At 42.3% G+C, this 27,354-nt stretch overlaps 1 protein-coding gene across 4 annotated transcripts in view; it reads right to left on the reverse strand.

Annotated features, from left to right (window-relative positions):
* The window catches only part of OSBPL8 (oxysterol binding protein like 8), a 287,476-nt gene extending 260,583 nt beyond the window's left edge, over positions 1 to 26,893 (reverse strand). For 3 of the 4 annotated variants that reach the window (XM_073651822.1, XM_073651823.1, XM_073651820.1), the window contains exon 1: positions 26,722 to 26,893. The gene's annotated coding sequence lies outside the window, so the exon portion shown is untranslated. Of the gene's footprint in view, positions 1 to 17,459; positions 17,527 to 26,721 lie in introns of all 4 variants that reach the window. The other variant, XM_073651821.1, reaches the window with a different exon arrangement.
* Positions 26,894 to 27,354: the final 461 nt, after the last annotated feature.

Here is a 27,354-nt window from a genome sequence, read left to right on the forward strand (position 1 = left end):
TGTGTGCAGCCGTTCTACGCAATGCATCCATTGTTATTTTTAATTACATGAGCAGATTTTTTAATAGGGAAACAGATAGCTAAAGTAGGGCAATTTGCAGAATTAAGCTGCTATATGCATGGAAAATAAAAGTATTACGGTTTTATTATTTGCTTAGTCACTGAAACAACAAGCAGCTCCATAAAACACTCTGGGGAACAGTTTAATGAAAAGGAGATAAGAAATAGGATTTGTTTAAACAGCAAATACTATACACATGGGTCTGGGTGCAACCGTATACAACGGGGTTCCTGACTCCAAGAATTGAACCGCCCTAATAACCAGGGCTGTGGAGTCAGAGTCGGTATAAAATGGACCGACTCCTAATATTTCATGAATTGCGTACAATAATTCAATGCAGTTTGTGGGGAATGTTTTTTTTTCTTAAGAATTTGGGAAAGTTATGAAATGTCTGTCCTATTCCGAATCTAAGGGTCTAGACTTTTAGCTGAGATTAAATTTATCACTTAAACATGAGCCATGTATGAGGGAGTAGGAGTCATGGAAATTGAGGAGTTGGAGGTTTGGCTTCCAGACTCCACAGCCCTGCTAATAACGCTCAATCAAGGAGAAAAAAAAAAAAAAAGACAACACTTTTTCATGTACTGTTCAACTTTGTTATATTAAAGGGATTGTCTACTATTGGACAACCCCCTTCTTTCTTAAATGCTTAGTGCTCCATATACAATTAAAGTAAAATAAAAAAAAAAACACTTTACCAGATTAACGCCGATTAAGTGAGGAGTCTCCCGGTGATCATATGACACAGTTCTGTCAAATGAGCACAGCAGTCCATGAGCCACTGATAAGCTGTATCCCTTTAAAGAGTGACCCTTTAGTCACCTCTAGCACCACAAGCATAATAACGGCCTCCATTAATGTTCTATTTAGATGAACACCTCTAAATCTATGGGCCTGATTCATCAAGACCGGCATTGTTCACACCGGTCTTGATGAGGTGGGGGGAAGGAGAGGGTTACCTGGAGTCAGATGTGGATACAACCGTTACGAGCGCCTCGTGACAAATCTTAAGTAAATCTGGAGTAAGATTTGTGGCATAGCAAACGCCACCACTCGTCATGAATTCAACAAGCGGCAGTCACCACACCCTCATCCCACCCCACTTCTGCCTATTTCGGTGGAAACTAGCGTGAAGTTACCAAAAGTCACAAAATTCCAACACCAAGATAAGCCTAAATTTTGTGACTTTTCAAAGCTTTTGTGTCAGCATTCTGCGGTGAAAGCTTTGATGAATTGGACCCCATGTGTTTCAGCAGTAAAAATCAGGAGAGTTTCCCATCAAAGTTAAATCAGTTGTGTATATAAGTGCTTTCTGTTTTTCACCGACCAATTGCGGGTTGTGTACAGAGACTCATGTGAGACCAAAGTAGCGCATGCTCTGATTCTCGTGCCATGGACCGAAGGTCTGTGTGGAAGGACAGACATGTAAATTGTGATTTCAATAGGTCAGTGTTTAGTGATCTACACTCAGAAAACAATCACATGTGAAAATCATTCTTGTAAATACAATCTAATGACTTTTAAAGTTAGTTACTCAACACTTGGGCAACAATGTGTCCAATTTCCGCTGTCATTTCATAGGCTCATGCAGATATCCGTGCAAATCAGTCCAAGCACGAACCCCAACACTGACTGTGATGCTCTGTTCTCATGTTCATCCTTATGGGCTTAAATGACAGGTCCACTGATCCTTCAATTACCTGGCCACTATTTTAAATACTGCGCTTGCGCAGTTCATACTGTGGTCTTTAAAAAAAAAAAAAAATACCTCCAGCAAAATGGCGCCGGTGCCCGTGCAGTAGCATCTATCGCTTGCCAACAGATGCTGCTGCGCACGCACCGAGGCCATTTTGTTCGAGCTATAAAAAAAGTAAAAAAAATGTGGTTCCAGCAAAATGGCCACAGCGCAGCAGCATCTGTCGGCAAGCAATGCTCTTATTCTGTGCAAGCCCCGACCACAGGTGGGCTGTGCATGCGCTGTAGCATCTATCGCTTGTTGATAGATGCTACTCCACATGTGCGGAGGCCATTTAGCTGGAGCCAATTTTTTATCACTCCAACAAAATGGCCATGGCGCGTGTGCAATAGCATGTATCGGCAAGCAATAGACGCTATTGCGAACGCGCCTCAGCCATTTTGCTGGAGCTAAACAATTTTTTAAAAGATTACAATATGAACTGCGCAAGTGGAGTATCTAAATTAGGAGGCAGGTCACTGAAGGTTCAGTGGCCTGTCATGTAAGCCCATAAGCATGAATATGAGAACAGAGCACCCCTCCCCCCACAGGCCGCCCCGAAGCATGAGCATATCATTATCTCCAAACTGCAATCAAAGATTAAACAACCACAAGACGGATTTCATCAACCCAGGTATCATTTTAAATCAGTGTAACGGAGCCAATCTGACACTACCTGTACTTTACTTAGCAAAATCCTGAAGACAGGTTCACTTTAATCCACTATTTCAACCACGTCTCAAACGTTAGCCATAAGGGCTGGGGGGAGGGGTGGTGTTCCTACTGTTTGCGGAGAACTAACCCAAAGCCCTCACACCTTTTCAAACTTTTCTGGGCATTTCCTATTCATATACAGTACAGACCAAAAGTTTGGACACACCTTCTCATTTAAAGATTTTTCTGTATTTTCATTACTATGAAAATTGTACATTCACACTGAAGGCATCAAAACTATGAATTAACACATGTGGAATTATATACTTAACAAAAAAGTGTGAAACAACTGAAAATATGTCTTATATTCTAGGTTCTTCAAAGTAGCCACCTTTTGCTTTGATGACTGCTTTGCACACTCTTGGCATTCTCTTGATGAGCTTCAAGAGGTAGTCACCAGAAATGGTTCTCACTTCACAGGTGTGCCCTGTCAGGTTTAATAAGTGGGATTTCTTGCCTTAGAAATGCGGTTGGGACAATCAGTTGTGTTGTGCAGAAGTCTGGTGGATACACAGCTGATAGTCCTACTGAATAGACTGCTAGAATTTGTATTATGACAAGAAAAAAGCAGCTAAGTAAAGAAAAACGAGTGGCCATCATTACTTTAAGAAATGAAGGTCAGTCAGTCCGAAAAATTGGGCAAACTTTGAAAGTGTCCCCAAGTGCAGTTGCAAAAACCATCAAGCGCTACAAAGAAACTGGCTCACATGAGGACCGCCCCAGGAAAGGAAGACCAAGAGTCACCTCTGCTTCTGAAGATAAGTTTATCGGAGTCACCAGCCTCAGAAATCACAGGTTAATAGCAGCTCAGATTAGAGACCAGGTCAATGCCACACAGAGTTCTAGCAGCAGACACATCTCTACAACAACTGTTAAGAGGAGACTTTGTGCAGCAGGCCTTCATGGTAAAATACCTGCTAGGAAACCACTGCTAAGGACAGGCAACAAGCAGAAGAGACTTGTTTGGGCTAAAGAACACAAGGAATGGACATTAGACCAGTGGAAATCTGTGCTTTGGTCTGATGAGTCCAAATTTGAGATCTTTTGTTCCAACCACTGTGTCTTTGTGCGACGCAGAAAAGGTGAACGGATGGACTCTACATGCCTGGTTCCCACCGTGAAGCATGGAGGAGGAGGTGTGATGGTGTGGGGGTGCTTTGCTGGTGACACTGTTGGGGATTTATTCAAAATTGAAGGCATACTGAACCAGCATGGCTACCACAGCATCTAGCAGCGGCATGCTATTCCATCCCGTTTGCATTTAGTTGGACCATCATTTATTTTTCAACAGGACAATGACCCCAAACACACCTCCAGGCTGTGTAAGGGCTATTTGACCAAGAAGGAGAGTGATGGGGTGCTACGCCAGATGACCTGGCCTCCACAGTCACCAGACCTGAACCCAATCGAGATGGTTTGGGGTGAGCTGGACCGCAGAGTGAAGGCAAAAGGGCCAACAAGTGTTAAGCATCTCTGGGAACTACTTCAAGATTGTTGGAAGACTATTTCCGGTGACTACCTCTTGAAGCTCATCAAGAGAATGCCAAGAGTGTGCAAAGCAGTCATCAAAGCAAAAGGTGGCTACTTTGAAGAACCTAAAATATAAGACATACTTTCAGTTGTTTCACACTTTTTTGTTAAGCATACAATTCCACATGTGTTAATTCATAGTTTTGATGCCTTCAGTGTGAATGTACAATTTTCATAGTCATGAAAATACAGAAAAATCTTTAAATGAGAAGGTGTGTCCAAACTTTTGGTCTGTAATATATATATATATATAAATATAAATATATATATATATATATATATATATATATATATATATATATATATATATATATATATATATATATATATATATATATATATATATATATATATATATATATATATATATATATATATATATATATACACACACACATACATATACAGGGGTGGCCAAAAGTATTGGCACCCCTGCAATTCTGTCAGATAATACTCAGTTTCTTCCTGAAAATGATTGCAATCACAAATTCTTTGGTATTACGATTTTCATTTAATTTGCTTGCAAGGAAAAAACACAAGAGAATGGCGCAAAAATCAAATCATTGATCATTTCACACAAAACTCCAAAAATGGGCCAGACAAAAGTATTGGCACCCTCAGCCTAATACTTGGTTGCACAACCTTTAGCCAAAATAACTGCGAACAACCGCTTCCGGTAACCATCAATGAGTTTCTTACAATGCTCTGCTGGAATTGTAGTTCATTCTTCTTTGGCAAACTGCTCCAGGTCCCTGATATTTGAAGGGTGACTTCTCCAAACTGCCATTTTGAGATCTCTCCACAGGTGTTCTATGGGATTCAGGTCTGGACTCATTGCTGGCCACCTTACAAGTCTCCAGTGCTTTCTCTCAAACCATTTTATAGTGCTTTTGGAAGTGTGTTTTGGGTCATTATCCTGCTGGAAGACCCATGACCTCTCAGGGAGACCCAGCTTTCTCACACTGGGCCCTACATTATGCTGCAAAATTTGTTGGTAGTCTTCAGACTTCATAATACCATGCACATGGTCAAGCAGTCCAGTGCCAGAGGCAGCAAAGCAACCCCAAAACATCACGGAACCTCCGCCATGTTTGACTGTAGGGACCGCGTTCTTTTCTTTGAATGCCTCTTTTTTTTTCCTGTACACTCTATGTTGATGCTTTTTCCCAAAAAGCTCTACTTTTGTCTCATCTGACCAGAGAACATTCTTCCAAAACGTTTTAGGCTTTCTCAGGTAAGTTTTGGCAAACTCCAGCCTGGCTTTTTTATGTCTTAGGGTAAGAAGTGGGGTCTTCCTGGGTATCCTACCATACAGTCCCTTTTCATTCAGACGGATAGTACGGGTTGACACTGTTGTACCCTCGGACTGCCGGGCAGCTTGAACTTGTTTGGATGTTAGTCGAGGTTCTTTATCCACCATCCGCACAATCTTGCGTTGAAATCTCTCGTCAATTTTTCTTTTCCGTCCACATCTAGGGAGGTTAGCCACAGTGCCATGGGCTTTAAACTTCTTGATGACACTGCGCACGGAACACACAGGAACATTCAGGTCTTTGGAGATGGACTTGTAGCCTTGAGATTGTTCATGCTTCCTCACAATTTGGTTTCTCAAGTCCTCAGACAGTTCTTTGGTCTTCTTTCTTTTCTCCATGCTCAATGTGGTACACACAAGGACACAGGACAGAGGTTGAGTCAACTTTAATCCATGTCAACTGGCTGCAAGTGTGATTTAGTTATTGCCAACACCTGTTAGGTGCCACAGGTAAGTTACAGGTGCTGTTAATTACACGAATTAGAGAAGCATCACATGATTTTTCAAACAGTGCCAATACTTTTGTCCACCCCCTTTTTTAGGTTTGGTGTGGAATTATATCCAATTTGGCTTTAGGACAATTCTTTTTGTGTTTTTTTTATTGAAGACAAATTAAATGAAGATAATAATACCAAAGAATTTGTGATTGCAATCATTTTCAGGAAGAAACTGAGCATTATCTGACAGACTTGCAGGGGTGCCAATACTTTTGGCCACCAGTAAGTAAGTAAGTATGTGTATGTATGTGTGTATATATATATATACATACACACACACACACACACACACACACACACACACACACATACTCCTCTGAAAGCACAGTGTTCACTGTTTTTATCCACATTGAACGATTTGGAGGTCATCTATACATCGCATATCTATTGTTTTCCTTGCTATGAATACAGACTGTAAAAGTAGAAAAAAAAACACTGGCGCTTTACTTAGTGCTAATGCAGTGAAGCTGCTGGTAGTAAGGCAGGCTCTGTGTCTTAAGCCCCCGTCTCACATAGCGAGATCGCTAGCGAGATCGCTGCCGAGTCAAGGTTTTGGTGACGCAACAGCGACCTCACCAGCGATGTCGCTATGTGTGACACTTTGCAGCGATCAGGCCCCTGCTGTGAGGTCGCTGATCGCTGTGTGTGACCAGCGGGAGCAGCGATCAGGCTGGTAACTATGGTAAACATCGGGTTACTAGGGGCACACGCGCACTTAGTAACCCACTGTTTATCATGGTTACGAGCCTGCTAAAGTGAGCGGTAACCTCCCGCTCACTGTAGCAGAGTGGTAACCATGATAAACAACGGGTTACTAGGTGCGCATGTGCCCCTAGTAACCCGATGTTTACCATAATTACCAGCCTGCTCCTGCTTCAGCAGGCTGGTAACCAGGAGCAGGACATCGTGGAAAGATTCTTTTCACGAGGTCGCTGCTCCCCTGATCGTTGGTGAGCCTGCCTGTTTGACAGCTCATCAGCGACCACATAACGACGCAGCAACGATCCCTGACAGGTCGTATCGTTGTCGGGATCGTTGCAGTGTCGCTAAGTGTGACGGGGCCATTAGGTTGTCAGCAAACAAATAATAGTAGATATCAGTGTATACTACCGCGCTAACACTTATACTTACTACAGATATTGCAGCCCAATAGTTGATAGGTACCTTCCCCAACAGTGCAAAGTGACTTGTGCACACAATGTGATATAGTGGGAGTAATGTTGGATTCGGGGATCAATAGATCGATAGCCACAGAGTATCCCGATCCACCACAGGGAGGCTAGCTGAGTTCAGGTATCTACAGCACTATTGGTTCAAGTAGTCAGATCAAGGAATTTTGTTAGCATTCCTCCAGCTCCCATTCTAAGATAGTAAGTATGGAAGGGTCCTCTGGCAAGGTGGAAATATTGCGGGAGCATCCTCCCGAATCTGCCCCTCTCTTGCACCATCGTCCGGGGTGATAGTAAACAGTGGAGTGCTCCGGCCGGAAGCGCTGTTGCTGAGGCACGGCGCAAGCAGGGGGCGTGAAACAATGTGCCGTCACTAAGAACAAAGCTACAGGGCCTAGATGCTGCCACAAACCGACATGTTTTCAGGGTGACACCCTGAGGAAGAAGGATTGCGTCTCCTTCGAAACGTGTTGGTTTGTGGCAGCATCCAGATCCCGTAGCTTTGCTTAGTGATGTCACACTGTTCACGGCCCCCGCTCATGAATAGTAAGTGCATTATTCATCTAACTACCTGAACCAATGGTGCTGTACATACCTAGTACAACTGAACTCAGCTAGCCTCCCTGCAGTGGATCAGGGGATACTCTGTGACTATCGATCTATTGATCACTGAATCCAACATTACTCCGCTATATCACATTGTGGGCACAGGTCACTTTGCACTGTTGGGGAAGGTGCCCATCAACTACTGGGCTGCAATATTTGTACTATATATAAGTATTAGCGCTAGTATACACTGAGATCTTCTAGGAATAAAGACTCTCAGATATACAAAAGTGATGGGGTCACATTTCCTTATCCAAGTTACCAAATATAAAAAAAGAATCTATGGAAATATTAATAATTTAGAATTACAATACAAATTCTAGTATTTCTTCCCAAAATAATAGAAGCTCCTCTTATGCAAGGGTAGTGGTAGGAGGTTTTATTGTGGCTTGCAAACATTACTGAAGATATGGGTTTTCAAGCTGATGTATTGGCGAAATCTTGGAGACAATTGTGTGAGAAGAAGACAAGAGTATGGCAAAGGATGAGGTCTTGTGAGGATTGGTGATTACATGTGGGGAGGTATAGGGAAGTTAGGTCAGAGATGTATGGAGGGGACAGGTTATGGCCAGTCTTGTAATTCACTGGCTAATGGGTTGCTGTGGTACTTCCCAACCTTTGGTTGACTTTATAGTAGCTTCCAGCAGATCTCCAGGCTGTTTTCCTGAGGCTCGTTTATCTCAGTAGGCTATGGTGGCTTGTTTAGTTTCCTGTAATATATGTAATGATTTTACCCTTCTCCTACTTGGGGCTGTTCTCTATCAACCATAGCATTAGTTAACAAATTGTGAGGGTTCTCATAAAAAGAAAATTGTACTGAATATTGGAGAAATTGCGTTTTTCCATTGTTATATATAAAATAGTTATAACACGATACAATAGTCCAGGCATTATCTGTAACCCTATCCAACATCTGGTGTGACGACTCAAGATTGTCCTGCCAAGAACACACCAGAGTCTCTCCATGGAAAACCTCTATAATGAATGCCCATTTTAATAAAATACTATTATACCATCAATGAACAGCTAGCCACCATTTAAATTACAAAGACTAATATCAAAACAATATTATCAAATTACTGACAACCTATTAGTAAATCTAACTTAATAAAAGGAATTGCCAATAAATAGTAAACAGATAAAGTATACAGAATATGAGGGGGAAAAAGGGAAAAGCAAATGGCAGCAAAATTTGGCTTTCATCGCTTCCTGTGCATCACACCAATGTGTTCTAAAAAAAGCCGAGATTACTTTGAAAGGGTAATTGTTCATAAAAACAAGTCTCAAAATAGAAGGAACAAATCCATTAGTGCAAACATACATTTATACAAAGGAACAAATGAGGTGCTGGGAAGACCAGCACCACGTTTCTATACTTGGGAATCACTGACATATAAAACACAAAGAGCCTGGCATGCTTGAAAGCTTCTGAAAAATAAGGTAAAGGCATTTCTTACAACACTCATGGTTGATCAGACATCTTCAAATATGCTGCTGGAATGCTGGAGACATTTCCCTTTTCAATAAGAAAGTCCATCTATAAGTAAAGGAACTGGCCACATCTTGCCCCTTTGAAATGTAACATGTACCCTTAGGCTATGGTTCAAAAGGATCCTCTTGAAAATCTTCCACAAAAGTCATTTTAAAAAATCTTGGAAAATTCTTTCTATTAATTTCTATGGGAAATCCACTGCTATACACACGAGGGGTTTTTTTAGCATTTCTTTCACTGTATTTTGAAAAACGCTTGGTTGGGTGGAAAAAAAGTGCATGTCACTTTTTTTGAAGTGAATTCTGATGGAAACTGCTCCAAGCTAAACACTAATCAATCAATGAAAACGCTGCAAAAAAGTCTTCTAGAGAAAAACCCTTCAACACTTTTACATAGTTATTATAGGTTGAAATAAGTCCTAGGTCCATCAAGTTCAACCTTCCTCCACCATCCTGTCATTAGTTTCACTAAAACGCACAATGTTATGTGTACTGAGGAAATCATCCAACCCTTTTATAAAAGCTGTTATAGTGTCAGCCATTACTACCTTTTGTGGTCAGGCTTTCCACAGTCTGACTGCTCTACTTCTTCAAAGCTGTGTCAGGAAATACAAAACTTCTCCAAAAAGGAGCGTTTCCTGAACCAGTTCCCACATGTAAAACTCGTGGTTTTTAAATGCCTCAAAACACTCGGCATGAATACCACCTAATATCTTTATGGACATGACTGGACACTCCATCATAGCATCCTGTGCCTTCTTATACACTGACCCCTGTCAACATCAAGGCACATTTACATGAATTTTCTGGGTCGATGGATTAGAAATAATCATAGTTTTTCTTTTCTTTTCTTTTTTTTTTTTTACAGAGGTGTCTGTTCCGGCATACAGTGCATACCCTATTCTCATTCATTTTTGAGGGTCAGAATCGGGCTTTACTGCATGAGGCTTCAAGTAAAAGGGATGGCACAAGAAAGCTATCCGTAGGTAGAGTAAGTAACTCTTGAATGATTAATAACAATAATAATAATAATTTTTAATTATATAGCGCCAACATATTCCGCAGCACTTTACAACTAAGCGGGGACATGTACAGACAATAAATTCAATACAAAGTAAGACAGTTACATTAGGAGTGAGGTCCCTGCTCGCAAGCTTACATTCTACAAGGAAATGGGGGGACACAATAGGTGAGAAGTGCTTGTTATTTCAGGTCTAGCTATTATAATAAGTAGGGAATTTCATATAAGGCTGAATGATCCGGTCATCAGCCCGTATGTTTAAGTGCAATACTCAAGTATCGAGTGTAGCTATCGTGTGCATGGAGGGTGTGGAGACAGATGAATAGTAGGGAGCAGATTCTGAATAATATTTAGAAGGAGGGAACAGGGGAAAGTTTGCTTTCAAGTAAGCTGTCAGTTATCTCTTTACACTGTATTTTATTGTGATGAAAACCTTTAAAAATATGTACTTGACAAAAAGAAAAAAGAAAAAGTGAAAGCAAAGTTGTCTACAATACGTTGAAATATCCTATTGATCACTTCAGGTCATGGTGGTTTAGGTGGAACAACACACAGCCAAAGATAATGTGGAAACTGCATGAAATCTGCATCCAAATTTGTATGTTTACATGAGGATTTTGAGACAGATTTCATCTGTTGCACTAGATTTTTTTTATATAGGAAAGTGGATAATTAAAGCAGGGGGAAAAGATTAACTGGTGAATTTTAAACTTAGAGATTACAAAATGAAAAATGTGACCTGACTGGTAGTTGTGTACTTTATGTTGTCAGTAATATAGCATAATGGACAGTCTTTACATTTATAAACAAAGTAAGGTTTCCTAGTCATCACAATCTGATGCAGAAATTTACCATGTCAGGAAATATCTACCCTATGCTACTTGCACACACAGCTGATTTTCTGCACTACATCCATATCAAAAGCTACATGTCTTACATTGAAAAAGGCAATATCTGCAATTTAATTGCTGCAGATTTCAGAATCGACAATGTAAATCAATTTACATGTGGAAATTATAACATCTAGATGACATTTATAAAAACATTGCATTGTACTACGCTGTTGAGTCTCTGGAAATATGTTACGTGTGCATTTACCCTCAAAAAGCTTTAGCAGAGAGAAACCCGAATACAAAAAGTAGTTCTGTCGCTTTCAAATTATACTTTACACTGAGAATGTACAAACAGTGAAAAGGCTCGGGATAGAAAAATAGTGAGAAAATCGTGTGGAGAACGTCTGGTCAAGTCCGAAGGAAAAGATCTCAGGGGTCATTTGGAAAACTGTCAAGTATCTGATCTTTCATGTAACAAAGAACGGCTCTGAATACATCAAGCAGAAGAATGAATATCACAGAGGAGCATCCTATGTGTCTGCTGCTCAGCGGGAGGAAATCAAAGGTTCCCACCACTCGCACCTCCAGGAAGAAGCGACTAAAAACAAGTCAGTCCGCATCGCACCGTATTATTGTCACAGACAACACATCACCTCACAGTTCGGTAAAATGATTTCCTAAGAAACATTACAGTCTTTATTTCTCAGTTAAAAATGCCATATCTTAACTTTTCATGCTATTTCCAAGTAATCCAGAATAAGGAAACGAAAAATATATATATATGAATACATGAATGAACCTTACAGGCTACACAGTAAGCAAATGAGTAGTTTCCGGGAGCAATAATCTGATCACATGATAATAGCTGTCATGTGTAATCTGGGCGTCCTGTGCTATGATGATGCATCATTATCCAGTACAGTACATAGCAGGACACTCCTACTGACTTGACATGGCAGAGCTTACAAATACATCATGTCACAGACAGCAGCATTGTGCAATCTGAGGAGTAGCTTTAGTTTGCAGCATTTGCTTTCCTCATCAGGTCTCTCCAGAGACATTTTTGTCAGCAGAAAACCTGAAGCAATAAATAACGCTCCGGATTTCTTTGCAGAAAAGGTGTGGATTTATTTTTTCTATTTATTTTACTCACTTATATAGCGCCATTAATTCCACAGCGCTTTACAGACATTATGGGCACTGTCCCCATTGGGGCTCACAATCTAAATGATTTACCGCATATTTTACTAGTAGCATTGTAAGGGGTGAAATCCGCAGTGATTATGGATTTGCTGCAGATTTCAAATTTCAGTAAATTTATATGGTGGATTTTCTCTGTAATATGCAAATAAGATTGTGTGAAATTTCATTCAAAACGCTGCTACTGTCCTAAACAGTGGATTTTCCTGAACAAAACTTATTAAGGCCTCATTCACAACTTATTTCTGAGGAATTTTTAAACACTTGATTTAAAAAATAAAAGTTTCATGGCCTTTCGCAATTTTTTTTTTTTTTTTTTTAAAGCTAGCGATTTTAAAGAAGCCCTCCCATTAAGATTTTTTTTTTTTAAAATAAAACGTGTGTATTTATGCATGTAGTGAAGTGTGAATGTATTACTATACTCACCTACCACCGCCTTCTCAGGGATCCAGAGCCGTTCTGCTCCTTTTCCCAGTGACGTTATCGCTATTCAGACTCCACTCCACAAAATAGCTTTTACAATGTAAACTTAAGGAGCATCAGAACGAGGCTCCACAGACAAACTGTAAAAGAGACTTTCGGCTCAAGCATTGAGCGAGCCAGAGATTCTGAAGAGTGATGACGTCACTGAGAAGAGAAGCCGAGCAGCGCTGGATCCCAAAGAAGGCCGGTAGTAGGGGAGTATATTAAAGGGACTGTCCACTACGAGGACAACCCTTTCTTGATCTAAATGTTTGGCCCAGATAAAATAAAAAAGCCTACACTCACCTTCCCTGCCGGCGCCATTCCCTCAGTGTCGGCACTCGCGGTATCGAGGCTTTCGTGCTGTTGTACGACACATGATGCTCGGCGGCCAATCAGCGCTGGCGTCACTGTCTCCGCCTTTGGATGTTTTGAACATGGAGAGGAAGTTAGAGATTAGCTGAAGCCCTGACTTCCTCTTCAAGTTCAATTTCATATGAAGGTGGGGACATTGACGCTAGCGGTGATAGGGCACCACGTATCATACAACTGCTGGAAAGACCTCGGGACCGCGAGTGCTGACACCGCTGGAATGGCGCCAGCACAGGAGGGGAGTATAATTTGTTTTAGTAGTGGACAACCCCTTTAATACACTCAGACTGCATACAAATATACACAGAGTTCTTAAAAAAAAATCTTCGTGGGAGGGCTACTTTAATTGACAACATTTTAAAAACAAGCTTCTTCAGGTATTGCTCAAGTTCTATAGAAAAGCCTCTGGAACACTACACCAGAAAAAAATGGCATGCTTAGAAAATGTTGTATTAAAAGGAAAAAAAACAGACTACGTACACGTTTAGAAGGTACTTACTTATATGGTTTTCATACAGTTATATGAAAAAGTTTGGGCACCCCTATTAATCTTAAGCTTAATGTTTTATAAAAATTGGTGGTTTTGCAACAGCTATTTCAGTTTGATATATGTAATAACTGTTTGACACAGTAATGTTTCTGCCTTGAAATGAGGTTTATTGTACTAACAGAAAATGTGCAATCTGCATTCAAACAAAATTTGTCAGGTGCATAAGTATGGGCACCCTTATCATTTTCTTGTTTTAAATACTCCTACCTACTTTTTACTGACTTACTAAAGCACTTTTTTGGTTTTGTAACCTCATTGAGCTTTGAACTTCATAGCCAGGTGTATGCAATCATGAGAAAAGCTACTTAAAGTGGCCACTTGCAAGTTGTTCTCCTGTTTGAATCTCCTCTGAAGAGTGTCATCATGGGCTCCTCAAAACAACTATCAAATGATCGGAAAACAAAGATTATTCAACATAGTTGTTCAGGGGAAGGATACAAAAAGCTGTCTCAGAGATTTAACCTGTCAGTTTCCACTGTGAGGAACATAGCAAGGAAATGGAAGAACACAGGGACAGTTCTTGTTAAGGCCAGAAGTGGCAGACCAAGAAAAACATCAGAAAGGCAGAGAAGAAGAATGGTGAGATCAGTCAAGGACAATCCTCAGACCACCTCCAGAGAGCTGCAGCATCAACTTGCTGCACAAGGTGTCACTGTGCATCGGTCAACTATACAACGCACTTTGCACAAGGAGAAGCTGTATGGGAGAGTGATGCGAAAGAAGCCGTTTCTGCAAGCACGCCACAAACAGTCGGCTGAGGTATGCAAAATCACATTTGGAGAAGCCAATTTCTTTTTGGAAGAAGGTCCTGTGGACTGATGAAACCAAGATTGAGTTGTTTGGTCATACAAAAAGGCGTTATGCATGGCGGCAAAAAAACACAGCATTCCAAGAAAAACACTTGCTACCCACAGTAAAATTTGGTGGAGGTTCCATCATGCTTTGGGGCTGTGTGGCCAATGCCGGCACCGGGAATCTTGTTAAAGTTGAGGGACGCATGGATTCCACTCAGTATCAGCAGATTCTTGACAATAATGTTCAAGAATCAGTGACAATGTTGAAGTTACGCAGGGGATGGATCTTTCAGCAAGACAATGATCCAAAACACCGCTCCAAATCTACTCAGGCATTCATGCAGAGGAACAATTACAATGTTCTGGAATGGCCAACCCAGTCCCCAGACCTGAATATCATTGAACATCTGTGGGATCATTTGAAGAGGGCTGTCCATGCTCGGCGACCATCAAACTTTACTGAACTGGAATTGTTTTGTAAAGAGAAATGGTCAAAAATACCTTAATCCAGGAACTCATTAAAAGCTACAGGAAGCGACTAGAGCCTGTTATTTTTGCAAAAGGAGGATCTACTAAATATTAATGTCACTTTTCTGTTGAGGTGCCCATACTTATGCACCTGTCAAATTTTGTTTGAATGCAGATTGCACATTTTCTGTTAGTACAATAAATCTCATTTCAAGGCAGAAACATTACTGTGTCCAACAGTTATAACATATATCAAACTGAAATAGCTGTTGCAAAAACACCAATTTTTATAAAACATTAAGCTTAAGATTAATAAGGGTGCCCAAACTTTTTCATATAACTGTATGTTATTATAAACTTTAAAGGACAGTTATCTGAAAATAAACTACTGTTTAAATCAGGTTTTTGTGCGAATTGCATTTAAAAAAAAAAAAAAGCTTGAAAGGCTCAAACATGGGACTGCTACTTAACACAAAGGAGACAACGGTATTAATATTGCTAAGTACAACCGGGACACGTGAGATGAACGGCGACGAGCTGGAAGTTGTAAAAGACTTCAACCTACTCAGATCAATGATCATTCTAGATGCAGCAATGACACACAAAGTAAATAGAAGACTAGCTGTGAGCAAATCAACAATGAAGTACCGTATTTTAAAGACTATAAGACGCACTTTTTTCCTCCTAAATTTTGGAGGAAAGTGGGGGGTGCGTCTTATAGACCGGATGTACGGTCCGGCTGTGGATGGTGGGTGGTGAGGGGAGCGGCAGTGGTGGAGGAGCAGGGCACAGGAGGTAGGAGCCACCTTCTGCAGCTAACACTGTGCTCACTGTTAAAGAAAATGAACATTCACTGCTCCCCACACCCATAGGCGTGTGGCGTAATGAATATTCATTCTCCTTAACAGCGAGCACAGAGTCAGCTGCCGGCTATTCACTGTTCTCCACTCCTATGGGCGTGGGCAGTAGTGAATATTCATTTTCTTTAATAGCAGACACACTGTTAGCCGCAGCAGAAAGCCGGCGGCTGCGGCTCACACTGTGCGCACTATTAAGGAGAATGAATACTCACTGCTCCACACAACCATAGTCCGGGCATGGGAAGCAGTGAATATTTCGGCAGCTGACCCCAGCATGTGAGGGCACATGGCAGCGATGTCATGCGCTGCTCACAAGGTGAGATCAGCTGCTAGCAGAAGAACAGGACGCAACACTGGAGAAGAGGGAAGATGAGTAGAATCCTTTTTTTTGTTTGCGCAGCATGATGGGGATGGGGGTGTTATGCATACAAGGATGGGGGTGCCATGCATACCAAGATGGGGATGGGGGTGCCATGCAAACCAGGATGGGACACAATGTATACCAGGATGGGAATGGGGGACATTACCCCTATAACAGTGTCAGCAGCAGACCCCCTATCCCATAACAGTGCATCATGTCCACATTTTTTGCTTCAATTTTTTTTCTATTTTCCTCCTCTGCGTCTTATGGTCCGGTGCGTCTGAAAAATACGGTAATTGGACAAGGGCTTCAAATGGAGGAACATTTCACTGGCGACGAAGACACGGCTCGTACATTGTCTGTGTTTTTTAATTCTGTACTAACATATTGATGGGAAACCTAGACGATAAATAAACAAGATAGAGTAAGAATCAACGCCTTCGAAATGTGCTGCCGGAGAAGTATCAATACAATGGATGGCAAAAAGAACAAACAAATCAATTTTGGAACAAATCAAGCCAAACATGTCACTCGAACCAAGGATCAACAAGCCACGACTTGCCCACTTTGGACACATCATACAAAGAGAACAATCACTGGAGAACAACATTGTGGTTGGAAGAATAGAGGGAAAAGGCAAGAGGAAGACCAGCAACCCAATGGCTTGATACAATCAAGATAATGGCGGAGAAGATCCCGGTGGACCTATCTAGGCTTGCACAAGATCAATCTTCCTACAGATCGTTCATCGATCAAATCGCCATGGCTCAAGATCGAGCCGAAGGCTGCTAAATAATAATAAACTATTTTTTTTTAAATTGGTGGCTTTTTTCATATCACAATGTTTATTAAAAAAAAATAAAAATGGTAATTTTCACACTGGCCACTTCGGCCTTTTAGCCTCAAACTTCCTGTGTTTTCAGGAAGAGTTTTCAGCAAAGCTTCTTATCATCAGAGGTCTGATCGAATTACAATGACACGTAACACCTCTATACACAGCTGATAACAGTGGACTATAGAGGGTCCACTAATCTCAGTGATGTCACTGCAGATCCTGCTCCCCTTTCCTTGACAATGACCTGTGCTCGGGCTTATTAGCTGCTTCAATACAAAAGATAGGGTCGGGATCTGACCATTGTGGCTGTGTACACATGTTATTTCCTGAAACAGGAAGTTCAAAGAAGACCCTGTGGACAGTTTGAAAATGGCAAGATTTCTATTTTTTTTATTTATTTTTTTTCAATAAAGATTGAGATATGTAGAAAAAAAATTGCAAAAAAAAAGTACATTTGCCACAAAAAATGTTTTAAATAATAGGTCATTTGGCGATGATTTACATTGCTTCGCATTTATGTTCAGTTTAGTGCTTTGGCAGTACTTTTTCCTCCCTGAACCGGACTGAAAAAGACACTGTGTGCACATACCTTTAGAGCAACTTTCACAGGCAGTATTTTGTGTTCAGTATTCTGCATCTGTATTTGTAAGCCAAAGCTAGGAGATGAGAAATAGAGGAAAAAAAGTATTATGTATTTTTTATTACCTCTGAATGCCAAAAAAAAATCTTGATAATTGTTTTGAGCATTTAGAAGGGAAATTTATTTTTTACAAATATATGAAATGTAAAAGGTAATTTACATAGGTACACCATCCAGCAACCCTTCCATAAATTCCTTATGTACAGTGACTGGCTAGTAGCATTATCTGCGAGCCTTACATTTGCTAAAAACTCTGTTGCATGGATATTAAAGATGTTCAAAAAGTGAAACAAAACATACGGTAAATTCGCTATAACTGCTTGCTCTCGGCGAATGGAATAATTTTCTCTATATCTAGAGGCTGCAAAGGAAAACTATCACAGTTTTCCTTTGGGAATGCTTTTCCATTTTCTCTTCTGCTAAACACAGGTAACCGATTTTCAGACACCAAACAAGACTGAGCAGCGTGCAAGCATCTGTGCAGCTGACACCACCATGCATGGAACATGAGCTAATGGATGGAAGAACCCCGGGGAGGAGGCATCCCGAGTGTAAACATAGGAGCTGCTCATCTCACAGCTGCAACTCAGGTTTCCATCGCTTACACCAAGCACAGGGGTTTTTTTGCCTAGGTAAAGTCATATTATTCATTTGAGCCGGGTACACAAAAACAGGTTCCAGCACTAGTGCAGTATAAGCATGGGCTAGAATTGTTACAAACAGGGAATCATAAACCCAGCTTCTAGGAACACTTCTCTTTTGATTGCTATATATGACGCGCCTCCGGGGCAATGGGGTACTCGGCAGCCGGGCCTATGTATGCTGGTGGGGGATATCACGGTGGCTGGCCCGGTCCGTGACCCAGGGCGGTCAATAAAAAGGGGTTTTTCTATTTATAGGGGATTTATAAAGTTCGTGACGCCACCTGTGGAATGCGGCTAAAGGGAGCTGCCGCTGCGGAGCAGTCCTCTGAAGCTGATGTTACTGCAGCAGGGATGGTGTGGCTCTCCACAGGAAGAGCTAGCTCCAGGGCAGTGTAGATATTGTTGGTTGTGCTGGGCGTTGTAGTGCAGGGGGAAAGATGGCGCAGCAGAAAAAATGGACAGAGGCAGTGCGGTGCAGTCATCCGAGTCTTTACTCACAGTTCTCATGTACGTTCCACTGATACACTGCGCGGGTGCCAGCCTCCCACGTCGCGCTGCGTTCACCAGACCGGGGATTCAGCTCTTCCTCGGGTAGGTTAGGAGCACCTGACGGAACCCCGCTTTCTTATGTTCCTCTCTAGACCGACTTCACTCTAGGTCTTCTCCCTCCTGCCCTGCGCTTCCCCACTCATTCCCGCTCGGGTGCTCTGAAGTCCCTCCTGTCAAACTGGAGTTCCCGGACCTGCTTGACCCTCACGGTGACTAGAATGAGGCTTCGGCAACTGAACTATAAAAGCCAGAAGCCTCCGGTTTTTCCAGCCGAGACCTGGAGTAACACGGCTGGTCCAGGGGCCAGTCCCCTTCTTGCGACCTGATCCTTCTGTCTTCTGACAGATTCGGTTCGTACGGGTGCCGTCCTGCACTCGCCGTACCCCCTAGGATCCCTTTACTAGAAAGGAGCCTACTCCTCTGCTCCCCGCCTGGGCCTCTAGGACTGGGCCCTACTTGTGGAGCAGAGCTCCTAAAGAGACTCTGCTCCCAGACTGTCTTCACTCTCTCCTCTCACTGACTGAACTGCCACCCTAAGATGGCTTCCCTTTATATACCTCCTTCTATGGTGCTCCCCTAATCTACTTCCTCCACCCACACCCACTACTGGTTCCCCCTACCTTTGGTTCCCCCCACTCCAGCCAGGGACAGGGCTCAGCAGGAAACACATTGCATCTTGCCCTTCCTGCCAGCCTGGAGTAGTGTAGTGTTGAATGTGGGTGTTGGGGTTCCGGGCAGCACTCCTTCCTTACCCGAGAGAAGGGAAACACCACACCTCTGGGTGAGGTGCAGTACCTCTGTGGCGACTGAACCCTCAGGGGCGCCACATATACATGTCCATATACATGCAATATCCTTCAGTTACACTGGCATGTGTGCTGCTGTATGGAGCCATTATAGCGTGCATTATTCTCTTGGAGGTATATCTCCCTAAAACGACATGCAATTTTGTATGACAATATTATTTTTTTCTAATGGATACAGATAAGTGCAGGTCTAAAGAAATGCTTTCCGCCATAAAGGGGTTGGTCTGGTACCCAAAATGTCCTTTCTAAATATCTATCTAGACACCCTAACCACTTTTGTAACCGGCTTTAGTATAAAATGCCCTACACTTCTAACAATCTAGTCTAATTCACCAAAATGTATTTTTTTTACTTCACTACTTGTGACATTTGGTTTGAGAGGAGTCGCAAACAGGACATCACAGGAGGCTGGGGCTGCACTCACTTCCCTGCAGCTTTTCTCATCTCTCAGGGGCAAAAGGACATTATCTGGGGGCAGCGATGCATTTATTTACTACAATTTCTTATATCACTGCCCTCTGAAGATGTCCTAGATCCACGGTGAAAGAAGATGCGGGGAGAGGTGAGCGCAGCACTGGCACTCTGCTTCCATCTCTGCTGCTTTTAAATGCAAAAGTAGAATTCATCAGGGGGCGGAGATAGAAGCAGTGAGTGACACCAAGCGCTGTAGCAAAACTTTTAGCAACGCCCTCAAAAGAATAGTCATCAGGGGTCGGTAATAGAAGTAATGAGTGAAACAAACGCCACCCCACAGCTTCTATCACCGCCCTCAAATTAATCGTCATCCAAGGGTGGTGATAGAAGCAGTGAGTGACAGCAAGTGCCGCCCCCTGATAATGCTTCGCTTGAGGGTGGTGCTACAAGCTGCAGTGCAGCGCTTGTGTCACTCACTGCTTCTATCATCTTTAACAATTAGAAGCATCGGCGGCAGAAGAGAGAGAAGTAGATTGTGAGTGCAGCACTCGCCTCTCCCACAGAATGTATCACCATGACATCTTTAGAGGGCGGCGATGCAAGAAATTGTGGTAAGTAAATGAAGCGCTGCCCGTTGATGATCAGGGTTGGCAACTTGACTTTTTATTTTTGTTGGACAAGCTTATCAAATAATCTAGGACAGACAATATTTTTTACAAATACATGAGAAAACCATAATAAATCATTATTATTATTATAACTGATGCATGTATACAGCCCATAATTCTGATATGAAGACAGCAACTGCATTCACTGTGAATTGTAAAATGATGATAATTACAGTCAAAATAGTCTGTATACGTTTCTTCAGCCTGAACAAAAAAATCACAGACGCCTAAAACTTATTTTACGTACAGGGGAAAAAAGTGCCCTATTTTTATGGACTGTGCTGGAATTTCTGGATGGTTGGCAATCCTGCTGATGACATCCTCTTCCAGAGGGGCAGTAGATGCTGCAGGGAATTGAGTGCAGCACCAGCCTCCCGTCGCATCCCATTTGAGACTCCTCTCAAAGAAACATCACAGGAAGTACAGTAAAAAAAAAAAAAAAAAAAAAAAACACATTTAGAGATTCGATACATAGGGAGAATTGTAGGATATTTTATAATAAAGCCAATTACAAAATGGTGTAAAGAAATGTATTTAGAATATACATTTTAGGTACCAGACCACGCCTATAAAAGTTTCCACGATGAATATTTGGTGTGGCGTTTGACACTACGTGTTTTCGCAACATAAAAAATGCAGCATCTTACAGCTCCAGCAAAGTGGATGGGATTTATAGAAATCTCACGGCTTGTTTTAATGCTGCATAAACTGACCTGCAGTGTTTATTGACCCGCAACATGTCAATTTCTCTTACAGTTAATATTCAGTTTATTTTTCGGCTCTTACTACAGGCTTGAATGAGATTAGCAAAATCCAAAGGCATTTTTAATGCTATTCACAGTTGAACTGCACTAAAAAATGCATGTAATCCACAAGATTATCAATAAAATTTTATCAATGCTAAGTAACAGGAAATATCAAAAACAAAGCAGTTTGCTGTTTAATTTAAAACATGATATACCAAAAGAAAAAAAAGACAAAAACCGAAGCTGAAAAAATGTGATAAAAATTGCAGTAAAAAACACAGGTAAAGCAGTAATGCTTCCGAAAATCTGCAGCATGAAAGAACGCATCAAATACTCATCGTGGGAACTTTGCCTAAATGTTTTTATAAAATAGCAAAACATTTGTACATTCTGCCAAAATATAATTTATATAGTAGTCATAAGATAATATCTCAGTAGTGGATTGCGTCTGGGTGTCCGCCTCCAGTAGGTGCATACGCCCGAAAATGGTGCACGTCAGAGCACACGTTGACTGTCAGCATCATTATAGTCTATGGCCCTGTCATACATCTGAATGCCGTTTTGTTGGGGGTCCGGACGCAAGCCCCGACAGGACCAACAAACGTGGGGGCAAAAACGCTGTGTGAAAGGGCCCTAAGATTTAAGCTTATGGAGTATAAGAATGAAAATACAATAGGCGTACAGGGACTTCCGGGCTCACGCATAGAGTGACTCTGAGAGTCTGAACTGTGGAGACATCACTAAGAAGATGAGCGGAACAGCGCTGGATCCCGGAGAAGGTGGTGATTGGAGAGTATATTAACGCACTGACACTACATGCACATATACACAGATTGTGTAAAAAAATAAAATAATGGGAGGACTTCTTCACTTTTAGTATTACAAAAAAAAACATTTCATCATAAGTTTCTAGAGACATGGCTTAGCTGCATGATGGTTGGTTTGTTAATGATCTGTCTGAAAATGCACATCAAAAACCACTTCAAATGCTCTTCATATGCACTTTGTATCGATTTCAAAGGGAAATCCACACTACTGTTTTTTTCTGATGAGATTTTTAAACCCTCGCCTTGGAGGAAATAATGAACTGACATTTCACGGATACAATTTTCTTCACTAAACTTGACACTAAAGTCAAAAGGCTGCAAAAAATATTTGGGGGGAAAAAAAAACAAAACACAAAAAACACAAAACAAAAAGTTTTAAAAGAACCTCCTCAAAATCCCACATCAAAAGAGGTGTCAAAACTAAAAAACATTGTTTAACAAAAAAAAAAAAAAAAGATTATGATGTGGATTTCCAAAGAACCACATGAGATTCATGAACTAACAGAATGGAGAAGGTGGAGAGACAATACTCTGTGCTCATACTCTGCACTGAATAATTGGACCGTTTTTGTCAGATGGAGAGAAAAACGGTCATGTGCACCTACTCCTCGGCCGGTTTCACATGTCTGGATATTTCTGGTACCGGAAAAACCTGTACCGGAGATATCCGTGTCCGTGTGCACCTATGCGTCGCCCGTGTGCCGCATCAGGATAACATGTACCGGCGTTTGGAAATCAGCGGTACAGTTAGCGCTGTTCCCAAGCTCCGGATGCTGAACACTGCCCTCATCATAGTCCACTGCCAGCGCTGCAATCAGCACCAGCAGGGACAAAGATAAGGGCAGTAGTGTCTGCTCCCGCAGTGTCCACCTGTAAAAATAAGAATAAAATTTAAAAAAATCCATATACTCACCTGTCCTAAATGTCCCCCGCTGCCTGAAAGCCATGTGCCCGATCAGCAGAGGAGCTGGGGAGAATGACTCGCTGCAGCGAGCGAGCCCCTAACCTCCACTGCACTCAGTGAGTGACAGGACACCGCTCCTGAGCTCAGCTCCGGGGCCGGCTCGCTGCAGGAGTCATTCCCCCCGGCTCCTCAGCTGAGCGGTCGCATGGATTACAGCAAGGGGACACTTAGGACAGGTGAGTATATGAATTTTTTATTTTATTATTATTTTTACAGGTGGACACTGGGGGAGCAGACTACCACCCTCATCATTGTGCCTGCTGGTGCTGATCGCAGCACCATCAGGGGACAATGATGAAGGCAGCGTTCAGCACCCGACACTTGGGAATAGCGCTAACTGTACCGCTGATTTCCAAGCGCCAGTACGTGTCACACGCATGGCATCCATTTGCGGTACGTGTTTACACTGACCCATTGACTTGAATGGGTCTGTGTGATCTGTGCTGCCGGCCAAAAACGGACATGTCTAAGTGTGCAATCACACAGACATGTGCGCAGATCTATAGATTTGAATGGGTCTGCGTGTGTCAGTGTCTCCGGTACGTGTGGAAACTGTCACCACACGTAAAGGAAATACTGACGAGTGAAAGAGCCCTTAAATGATTAATAAGAGTATTTAAAAAGTATCTAAAGTGCTGTAGAGGAGGATCTTAGAGCGGATCCACTTCAAAATCCTCCTCAAAAAACTATGCGTGACCCTTGCCTTAAAACTAAGTTCCCAGGACAGGTACTTGATTTTCCGCATTTTCTGCGGCATTTCGGCCCCTATTAGCTCAATAGGTTACTTGCGTTTTTTCTCATTGAGTATTTGTGTGAATTTTTAATCGCTTTTTTGACTCGGCGGTTTTGTCTCTTTTTCGTATGTAAAGTTAGAAATTAATCTGCTTTGTTTTTTATACATCTTGATATACTGGTACTGATATAGTCATGTGTAGTTTGCAAACATTTTAAGTGTACTTCCACAGCAGAAAAGCAGCACGTGTTTTTAAATTACAGATTTTTCACATCTAATGCATTTCTATGGGGAAAATCTGTACCTAAAACTCAGAGTATGACCAAAAGATAATTGACATGTTGCAGTTTTTAAACACGCTAGTCAGTTTACGCCGTGTAAAAAAAAAAAAAAACACATAGGGCATGAGATTTCTATGAATCCCATTCACCTAGCTAGAACTGTAAGTCGCCGTGTTTTTAGGTGCAGCACAAATACACAGAATTAAAAACTCATTGTGTGAACTTAAAGGGGGGGGGGGGGTTGTCAATCATAAAAGGGGGAAAAAAATTGCAGAGTGCTTGTAAAAACAAGCAACTTTGCAATTTACGTCTGATTAAAAATTCTCTCAAGAAGAAAGTGATTTTAATTTTTGTTGTATACTTCCTGTTGCCTAGGTTACCAGCCACCAGTCTATCAGCGGTGGCTGGTTTCCTAGATTAGGAGCACGGCACTTGCAAATTTTTTGCTGTAGGGCATGAAAGTGTAGTTCTGAACCTGGATGGATAACTACATCAACCAGCTTCAGTGCCCCTGCCCTCCTCCGACCTGCCTTTGCTTGTAGCACGGAAGAGCACACAGTTCAGGCCAGCGGATAGCCATGCAGCCAATCTTCAGGAGTCCATTAAACATTGGCAAGCAGGAAGCTCGGAGACAGGGAAATGGTGTGTTCCTGAAGAGATTACAGTCTGCAGACATCAGGGCTAGAATTGGTGTGAATTTATTCGCACGTACCATTCAATAGGAATTGCAGTGGTCTGTGGCCATTGCACGGCAGAGGAGGTATTGCCCCTTACCTGGCAGTGTCTGCGGCTCTTCTGTTGACTAGCCGGTCTGGAACGACCTCAAATAAAGGAGGACATTGCGCCTGACCGTCAAAAGAGGTGCCGCGGACATCGACAGGTAATACACGTACTCCCTCTCCAGCCCAGAGGCCGCAGACCACTGTCATGGCCGATAGAACGGGAAATGTGAATCTATTTTCACCAACTCTAATCAGGACCCACAAGACAGATCAGGCCTATGGCTTGTGATTTACAGGGGTAGTAGTGTATCAGCAGCAGACACGCTATAATCCATTCATACATTACACAATATGAAACAGGCACTGGACAAAAAAAAAAATGCCAAAGCCAAACTGCAAAATAATATTAATCTGCCCCAGTCTCCCAGGAATCACAAAACAAGATAGAACGGACACTATACCCTAAAATATTACATCAGCTGTGTACAAAAAAACAGGATGTAATCCCCTATTACAGCTCCCCCATGGGATGGTACTGATAGGTTGGTAAAGCGATATAACTCCATCTCGAATATTGCTACGTAGCTTCAAATAATGCTCGTTCCCCACTGTGTCTGTGCCCACTGTCAGAGGCGTATGTTCAAGATGTATGATCCCCAGTAGTGGGCACAGTCAGGATGGTCCAGCCGATCGATGGGCAGCCATCCACCATAGGGGCCCATTGTAAAAAAGCGTTTGCAGCATGATGCACGTTATATTACAGTGGCTCTTTGTATAAAGAAGAGCAGTCTGTTGCGCTTCACTATGATATACAGGTAATCATATGGTATGTAATCGCATATCGGCCAGAAGAACACACTTTCCACCACCGTCTGATGAATGGTCTCCTATAGTGACGTTGCAGAGTGTGTGTGTGTGTGTGTGTGTGTGTGTGTGTGTGTGTGTGTGTGTGTCACAACATGTGACCGACAGATGAAGAAGCTGATGGAGAAAATGATGTCTGTAAGGCCACATTCACACATTCAGTATTTCACATCAGTATTTGTAAGTCAAAACCAGGAGAGGAACAATCAGAGGAAAAGTATAATAGAAACACGTCACCACTTCTGTATTTATCACCCACTCCTGGTTTTGGCTTACAAATACTGATGTAAAATACTGATCAAATACTGAACGTGGCCTGAGAAAAAGTTACTTCAATTAACTATACACCAATAGAAGTGATCATACAAGATGTACTGATGCGGTGTTGTGTGCCCTGCACATCAGGGGACACTACATAGCAGGCTCTGTGTTTGTATTCACAATACATTGTAGATTCTAGTGATGGGCAGTCTGGCTCTCCTGGCCACACTCACCAAAAAGAGCCGGCTCTTTGTGACAGATTGTTCGCGACCGACACATCACTAGAAGACCCTACAATCTGACTAGATTTCCCATAGCCCCTCTATATTATATGTGCATCGCTCAGCCGGTAGTATGGGCTCTTCTATCTTGGTCCTTAGGAGAAATGTGAAAGCTGTTACAATGTTGGGATTCCCTATTGCAGGTATTAATCTATGGTGGTAAAAACAGCAATAAGTCACCCTATGTGTACTGCACAGGCGACCTGGAGCAGGATGGTAGAGTGAATGGCATGGGCAAGTGTGTGTGTGTGTGTGTGTGTGTGTGTGTGTGTGTGTGTGTGTGTGTGTGTGTGTGTTTACATTATATATATATATATATATATATAATATATATACACACACATTTACATAGACAGTGTCACCTCCAGCATGCTGTGAGGTGCTGCCATTCTCAGTATCTGGCAGCCAGGATTCCCCACACTGTGGTGGCCAGCCACACACGCTGTCTTACCGTGCAGCCCGGTCTGTGGAGGCCAGCCCGGAGAGCAGACCTCTGTCCTTCTTTTGGCCACAGGCGGCGTACCAAGACGCAGGGCACCGGCCGCTTCCAGCCCCAGTACAGGCAGCACTCCACTCTGCAGCGCGATGTGATAGTGTCATCACTACCACGCCCACTGCATCCACTTGCTGCCACCTAGCGCTCAAATGCGTCAACTACTTAGTGTGTCGAGCAGCCACATTGTGGTTGGCAAGCCTGGCAAATGCGATACTACTGGAGCGCCAGCAGGCGGCTCACCACAGGTCGATACTAGAGTTTACATATAAATATTCCTTCGAACATATAGTAGATATACAAAACCAGCAAAATAAAAAATGGCGAATCAATTTCATTATTTCTCATAATTGCCGTGTGTCACGGTTGCCTCTATATTTGTGTCAGTCACAAATATTTCAAAACTGTCTTAGTTGCTCATAGCAGCCAATCAGAACTCGGTTTTCATTTCTGAGAAAGCGCTGATAAAGTGAAAGCTGTGCTGTGATAGGGCTGGGGAACCTCAGGAGCGGCGGCCATAAACCTCAATGACCTTTTCTCTGGCCCCGGGCAGATTCCTGGGGACCACAGTGCTTGGGCCGGCAGCAGGAT

Source organism: Phyllobates terribilis, unplaced genomic scaffold, assembly GCF_046119375.1.
Source record: "Phyllobates terribilis strain yellow unplaced genomic scaffold, ASM4611937v1 Scaffold_11__3_contigs__length_659146591, whole genome shotgun sequence".
Classification (NCBI taxonomy): domain Eukaryota; kingdom Metazoa; phylum Chordata; class Amphibia; order Anura; family Dendrobatidae; genus Phyllobates; species Phyllobates terribilis.